This window comes from Balaenoptera borealis (assembly GCF_965194805.1).
Source record: "Balaenoptera borealis genome assembly, contig: HAP1_SCAFFOLD_924, whole genome shotgun sequence".
Taxonomy (NCBI): domain Eukaryota; kingdom Metazoa; phylum Chordata; class Mammalia; order Artiodactyla; family Balaenopteridae; genus Balaenoptera; species Balaenoptera borealis.
In genome coordinates, this window is record NW_028123282.1 from 106,602 (window position 1) to 114,215 (window position 7,614).

The 7,614-nt window shown below is 56.9% G+C and overlaps 1 pseudogene across 1 annotated transcript; it reads right to left on the bottom strand.

Annotated features, from left to right (window-relative positions):
- Positions 1 to 1,809: 1,809 nt before the first annotated feature.
- LOC309621717 (serine/arginine-rich splicing factor 3 pseudogene) lies at positions 1,810 to 2,296 on the bottom strand (annotated as a pseudogene). The gene has a single exon. The product of its transcript is annotated as a serine/arginine-rich splicing factor 3 pseudogene (transcript).
- Between the last annotated feature and the right edge of the window lie 5,318 nt (positions 2,297 to 7,614).

Consider the following 7,614-nt stretch of genomic DNA (forward strand, 5'->3'; position numbering starts at 1 on the left):
CACAGGGAACTATATTCAGTATCCTGTGATAAGCCATAACGGAAAAGAAAAAAGTTTTATTTATAGGTTCCATCCCTAACTGAGCTGGCCCATCCCCTCCCATGTTTCTAAGTGCAGCCCGAGGCTGCAGACTTCCCACCGTGGTCTTCAGCTCCAGAGCAAGCCACCTGCGAACCACCCACATCTTCCCAGGGGCTGGCAACTCTCCTTTGCTACTGATTCCAAGACACATCCAAATAGCAAAAATGTGACCATGAAAAGAAACTCAGGCATGTTCAAATCAGGGAAATAACATTCTTAGCTCTGTTCAGTACTCGCTTAATTTTACAAGAGCTTAGAGTTACAAAAAAGTTGCAAAGATCTGTACAGAGTGTACAGAGTGCCGTGGACCCTGACCCAGTACCCCTATTTCCAACTCATTAGTACCTTAGTGTGACATGTTTATCCAACTAAGGAACCAAGATGGATACATTGTTATTAACTAAAGTCCACACTTTATTAGAATTTCCCTAGTATTCCCCTAACATCCTTTTTCTGTCCCAGTCTCCTCTGGGCTGTGACATTTCTCAGACGTCGCTGGGTTTTGATACCTTGAAAGTTTTGAGGAGGACTGGTCAGGTGTTTTGTCCCTCAATTTGTTAGTCTGTTTGTTTTCTGATGCTTTCTTATGGTTGGTCTGGAGTTATGGGGTTTGGGGCGGAAGACCCAGACAGAGATAAAAATGCCATTCTCCTCAGGTCACATCAAGGATACACACCACCAACGGGACTTATGACAAACGATTTTACCCTTGATCACCTGGCCAGTATTGTCTTTTTTTTCTTGCTGCGTTGGGTCTTCGTTGCGTGTGGGCTTCTGTAGTTGTGGCACGGGGGCTCAGTAGTTCTGGCTCCCAGGATCTAGAGTGCAGGCTCAGTAGTTGTGGCCCACGGGCTTAGTTGATCTGCGGCACCTGGGATCTTCCCGGACCAGGGCTTGAACCTGTGTCCCCTGCATTGGCAGGCGGATTCTTTTCTTTTCTTTTTTTCTTTTGCAACCAAAACGTTAATCCCAAGGATTCTCACAAAACATATTACAAATGACAGCATGAAAAAAAAAATTGCACAGTAACTCAAAGTTCAGCTCTACAATATACTCTTAATCTGGCAGGACATTGGTATCTTGATAATCTCAAATTTCCAAAAAATATTACAAAGAGCTATGTATTCATGTACAGCAATCACAGAGGGGACGTATGACCTAACTCAAAGGTAAACTAACTTCCTTGAAACTTCTTAGATTTTAAACTCCCTGGACAATCTCTTGTCCGGTGTGAAGACTAGTGGAATTTTTAAACCTCTAATCTAGGGTAAGGGTGCGGCTTTCATTTTTACCTGCTGGCTTGGGTTCACAGCACCTTTTAAAGACTGCTTGCTTAACTACAGCTGCATACCATATCCCAGCTACAGAAAGTCTTTTCAATGTTTGCCAGTGTTGTTTCCATAATAGTAAACATCACACTTTAGGTGGGCAGGAGTTAGAGTTTTATTATCAGTCTAGGCAAGACCAAAAATTCAAAGCAAGTTCAATTTTGCTTAAGGGAACATTGTAACAATTCTTCATATTACATGCCTCCCAGGACCCATTTCAAACCATAGAGAATGACACCTTTATGTGTCACTGTCCCAAGAGACAAACAAATGTGAACAACTAAAACATTTAAAAAGTGCACCAAGCTTCGGAAGTCTCAAACAAAACTTGAATTTTCTGTACATACTCCTGCCAAATGAAGTTATTGCCTGTACACCACTCCTCTTGCAAAGTGGTCTTCTATTTCCTTTCATCTGACCTAGATCGGCTAGGAGACCTAGAGAAAGATCGGGACGGCTTGTGATTTCTCTCTTGGGACAGGGATCTCTCTCTTCTCCTATATCTAGAAAGGGACCTGCTCTGGCTGACGGAGAAGGCTCTCCATCTTGGAGATGTGTGGGAGGTGGAGGACTCCTCCTCCCATAATCATCTCGAGGGCGACGACCCCAAGAAGGAGGCGGTCACGATTTCGACTTCTCTTTTCCCCATTCGACAGGTCCACTCTTACTCGGCAGCCACATAGTGTTCTCCCATCTAGTTCTCGGACAGCATCGGCTGCATCTTGGGGATCTTCACATTCAACGAGAGCGAAGCCGGGAGGGTTTTTAGCACCCCACACACTTCAGAGTGGTCCATAATAGCCTAAAGCTCGTTCCAATTCAGCCTTGTTACCACTGTTTCCAAGATTCCCTACATAAACTTTACAGTCCAACGGACAGGAATCACGTTGCAAGACCCTCGTGGCTCCTGGGTTTCACGGGCCACAGGGTGGTCCCGGGCCTCTAGAATCTGGTAGCTGAATCTGCTCGCACAAGCTGTCCTGTGGGGATGCGTTTTCCCCTATGTGTCCAGCCCGGGGCCCTGCTCTCTTGGCCTGGCCTCCCGGGTGAGAGGGTGAACCCCAGCTCCCTGGAGCAGACACTCAGAGCCCTGGTGACCGGACTCACGGCTGACGGGGCTGGAGCGGCGGCTGGACACGTGTGGCCAGCCTGGTGGTGTTTGGCCCCGTCTGCAGTTCCAGTTCCAGCTGAGAAAGAGCCTCCCTGTGTTACTTTCTCCTGGTTGTGTAAGGATCCCCGGTGTCATTTGACAGAAATGTAGACGGTGTGTTCTTTCTCTCTTTTCTCCCTGCTTCCTCTCCTCCCTCTCTGCCTCCCTCTCTCCCTGTACCTCTTTCCCTGTTCCGCTCTCCCTCTACCTCTTTCCCACTCCCTCTCTCGCTCTCCCTCTGTCTCTTCCTCTCTCCCTCCCTCTCTCCCTCTCCCTCCCTCTCCCTCTCTCTTTCCTCTCCCTATCTCCCTCTCTCCTCTCTCCCTCTTCCCTCTTCCTCTCCCTCTTCCCTCTGCCTCTTTCCTCTGCCTCTTTCCTCTCCCTCTTCCCTCTCCTCTTTCCCTCTCCTTCTCTCCCTCCCCCTCTCTCCCTCTCCCTCTCTCCCCCCTCTCTCTCCCTCTTCCTCTCTCCCTCTCCCCTGTCTCTGCCTCTCCCTCCGTCTCTCCCTCTGGGAGGGAGTGAGGGAGATGGAGAGATGGAGGGAGCGGGAGAGTTGGAGGGAGAGGGAGAGGGAGAGGGAGAAGAGGGAGGAGAGGGAGGGAGGAGACGTCTCTCCCTCCCTCTGCCTCCCTCCCTCTCCTCTCTTTCCCTCTCCCTCCGTCTCTCCGTCTCCCTCACTCCCTCTCAGAGAGGGAGAGACGGAGGGAGAGGCAAAGACAAGGGAGAGGGGGAGAGGGAGAGAGGGAGGGGGAGAGAGAGGGGGGAGAGAGGGAGAGCTCTCTTCCTCCCTCCCTCTCCCTCTCTCCTCCTTCTCTCCCTCTCTCCCTCACCCTCTCTCCCTCTCCCTCCCTCCATCACTTTCCCTCCTTCTCCCTCTCCCTCTCTCCCTCCCAGAGAGGGAGAGACAGAGGGAGAGGGAGAGGGGGGAGACAGGGACACGGAGAGGGAGGGAGGGAGGGAGGGAGACAGAGAGGGAAGCAGGCACCCTCTCGCCTTCTCCCTCTCCCTACCTCCTTCTCCGACTCCCCCTCTCCTCTCCCTCTGTCTCTCCCTCTCCCTCCCTCCCTCTAGGAGAGGGAGAGGGAGAGGAAGGGAGGGAGAGGGAGAGAGGGAGGGGAAGGGAGACGGAGAGGGAGAGACGTCTCGTCCTCCTTCCCTCTCCCTCCCTCGCCCTTTCCCTTCCTCTCTCCCTCTCCCTCCCTCTGTCTCACCCTCTCCCTCCCTCTGTCTCTCCCTCTCCCTCACTCCCTCCCAGAGAGGGAGAGATGGAGGGAGAGGGAGAGACGAGGGAGAGGGGGAGAGGGAGAGAGGGAGGGGGGAGAGAGGGAGAGGGAAGAGGGAGAGTGGGAGAGAGGGAGAGAAGGAGGAGAGAGGGAAAGGGAGGAAGAGACCTCTCTCTTTCTCCCTCTCTCCGTCTCTCCCTCTCTCCCCCTCTCTCTCCCTCTCCCTCTCTCCCTCTTCCCTCTCTGCCTCTTCCCTCTGCCTCTTTCCTCTCCCTCTTCCCTCTCCTCTTTCCCTCTCCTTCTCTCCCTCCCCTCTCCCTCTGGGAGGGAGTGAGGGAGATGGAGAGATGGAGGGAGCGGGAGAGTTAGATGGAGAGGGAGAGGGAGAGGGAGAAGAGGGAGGAAAGGGAGGGAGGAAACGTCTCTCCCTCCCTCCCTCCCTCTCCTCCCTCTCCCTCTCCCTCCGTCTCTCCGTCTCCCTCACTCCCTCTCAGAGAGGGAGAGACGGAGGGAGAGGCAAAGACAAGGGAGAGGGGGAGAGGGAGAGAGGGAGGGGGAGAGAGAGGGGGGAGAGAGGGAGAGCTCTCTTCCTCCCTCCCTCTCCCTCTCCCCTCCTTCTCTCCCTCTCCCTCCCTCCATCACTTTCCCTCCTTCTCCCTCTCCCTCTCTCCCTCCCAGAGAGGGAGAGACAGAGGGAGAGGGAGAGGGGGGAGACAGGGACACGGAGAGGGAGGGAGGGAGGGAGGGAGACAGAGAGGGAAGCAGGCACCCTCTCGCCTTCTCCCTCTCCCTACCTCCTTCTCCGACTCCCCCTCTCCTCTCCCTCTGTCTCTCCCTCCCTCCCTCTAGGAGAGGGAGAGGGAGAGGAAGGGAGGGAGAGGGAGAGAGGGAGGGGGAGGGAGACGGAGAGGGAGAGACGTCTCGTCCTCCTTCCCTCTCCCTCCCTCGCCCTTTCCCTTCCTCTCTCCCTCTCCCTCCCTCTGTCTCACCCTCTCCCTCCTTCTGTCTCTCCCTCTCCCTCACTCCCTCCCAGAGAGGGAGAGATGGAGGGAGAGGGAGAGACGAGGGAGAGGGGGAGAGGGAGAGAGGGAGGGGGGAGGGAGGGAGAGGGAAGAGGGAGAGTGGGAGAGAGGGAGAGAAGGAGGAGAGAGGGAAAGGGAGGAAGAGACCTCTCTCTCTCTCCCTCTCTCCGTCTCTCCCTCTCTCCCCCTCTCTCTCCCTCTCCCTCTCTCCCTCTCCCTTGTCTCTGCCTCTTCGTCTCTCTGTCTCTGGGAGGGAGTGAGGGAGATGGAGAGACGGAGGGAGAGGGAGGAGAGGGAGCGAGGAAGAGGGAGAGAGGGAGGGAGAGAGGGAGAGAGGGATAGAGGGAGGGAGGGAGAGATGTCTTTGTCTTTCCCTCCCTCCATCACTCTCTCCCTCTTCCCCCTCCCTCTCCTGCTCCCTGTCCCTCTCCCTCCCTCTATCCCTCTCTCCCTCTCCCCCCTCCCTCTCCTGCTCCCTGTCCCTCTCCCTCCACCTCCTTCCCTCTCTGGAGAGGGAAGGAGGTGGAGGGAGAGGGTGAGGGAGAGGGAGCACGAGAGGGAGAGAGGGAGAGGGAAAGAGGTATAGGAAGAGCGGAACAGGGAAACAGGGACAGGGAAAGGGGGACAGGGAGAGAGGGAGAGGGAAAGAGGGAGAGGGAGAGCAGAGCAGGGAAACAGGGACAGGGAAAGAGGGAGGCAGAGAGGGAGATGGAAACGGGGAAAGGGAGGGGGGACGGATAGAGGGAGAGGGAGAGAGGGACAGGGAAAGAGAGACAGGGATGGAGGGAGGGAGAGAGGGACAGGACAGGGCAAGAGGGACAGGGAGAGAGGGAGGGAGAGAGGGAGGGAGAGAGGCAGAGGGAGAGATGGAGGGAGAGTGAGAGGCAGGGAGGTAGAGGGAGGGAGGGAGGGAGGGAGACAGAGAGGGAGACAGGGAGAAGGGCTGATGGGGGCTCCCTCCCCCTCCCATCCTCTGCCCACTGCTTTCTCTTTTTTCTGCTTCAACAAACACCAGGCGCCTTTCAGATCAGCCCTGAAGTCAACGTTGATGCTTGGGACGGCCTGACCTCCCCGCTGCCTTCCAGCCCAGGACCACAGCTGGGAGATGAAGTCTGCGGGGCCCTGGGGGGGGGCGGCGGCGGCGGAGGTGGTGGAGGCAGGCACCTCCTCTGACGCCCAATCTCTCCTCGTTTACGAGGCAGCCGCCAGCTCCCCTCCCTGACTCCCCAAGATTTGGGGCCATTTTAATATGTGTCGATAATGCCATGAGCTACTATTTAACTTTTCCACGAGGACCCATCTCCCGAAATGCAGTGGTTTTCAGGCTTGGCTGCACTAGAGAACCCCCAGGGAAAGGAGAGACGTCTGTACCTCCCTCTCTCTCCCTCTCCCTCCGTATCTCCTTCTGGCTCTCTCCCTCTCCTTCTGGGGTGATGCCCGATGAGCTCAGATTCGCAGATGTTCCCCCCATCCCCTCTCTGTGCCTTGCGTGGGGCCTGGGCCTTCTCACTGTGGCCCGGGAACAGCCTCGACATTCAGACATCGGTTCCTGCAAGGACACTTGCGTTTGGTCCATACCGCATGTGGCTGCAGTCTGTGCTTCTCCCGTTTAGCATCTTCAGTAGATGGGGGCTGTGCATGAGCCCTTCATCTTCCCCGCAGACACCACTGGTGCTTGCTCGGCCTCGCGGGTGATGTCCACGGGGGACAGACCTGTGTCCCCACCTTCTTGGGCTGCAGACAGGCCACGTTGGTCCTGTGGTGACTGGGGGCTCCCAGGAGAACCCCACCGCAGACCCAGAGAGGTGGCCCCAGAGAAGGTGGCGTACGCCTGGGGCCAGGCCTCACCAGCCAACCACGGGGCACCTGCAGCAACAGGTCTCTCGCCGTCCAGGGGCTGGGTGTTCGGGCGCCGTGGGGATGAGCTGCTGTCTGCACGGCAGCCAAGTTTGTATTGTTGAGCCCGGGGAGGCCCCTGGGTGGCTCCTGGAGAGCCTGGTCACATTTCTTCCTGCCCTTGGCCTTAGAGCTCATCATGGTTCACGCCGTTTCTGGTTCCAAAAGGACCTGTGTTCATAAAGACCACATGTTAGGACAGCACCAAAGTGTCTAGAAATCCAGGCCAGGAGGAGGAGGGAGGGGGTTTGGCTGTGCCTGCCAGTGGCCTGAGAGCCCTCCCACCCACAGAGACCTGGCCCGGGGCCTGTGGGGAGGGCATGGCCCACGGTCCCCAGCGCTGGCTGTCTCTGGGTTCCAGGAGAACTGCGCGATCCTCGGGGAGCTGGTAAGGCTGCAGGCTCAGAAGTCCCGCCTGCTGGGATTCAGCACGCGTGCCGACTCTGTGCTGGAGATGAACATGGCCAAGACCAGCCAGGTGGTGGCCACTTTCCTAGGTAACCCCGCCTCCCCGAGTCCCAGTGGGGACGGGGGTCAGGTGGACCTTGACTGGACGTGGTGCTGCCTGAGACCCCACTGTGTCAGCCCTTGGGGGTCGCCTTCCCCAACCCTTCATTCTGCCTCGAGGGGCGTGGGGTGGGGGGCGGCTGGGCGGCTGCCACAGGGACATAGCTGAGCCTCTCCCCTCCGCCCGCAGATGAGCTGGCCCAGAAGCTGAAGCCCCTCGGGGAGCAGGAGCGGCCCTGATCCTGGAGCTAAAGAAGGCTGAGTGCCAGAGGCGGGGCCTGCACTTTGATGGGCCCATCAACGTCTAGGACCTGCGCTACTACATGAACCAGGGGGAGGAGACGCGCTACCACGTGGACCAGTACCTGCTCAATGAGTCCTTCCCCATGCAGGTGGTCACGCGCGGG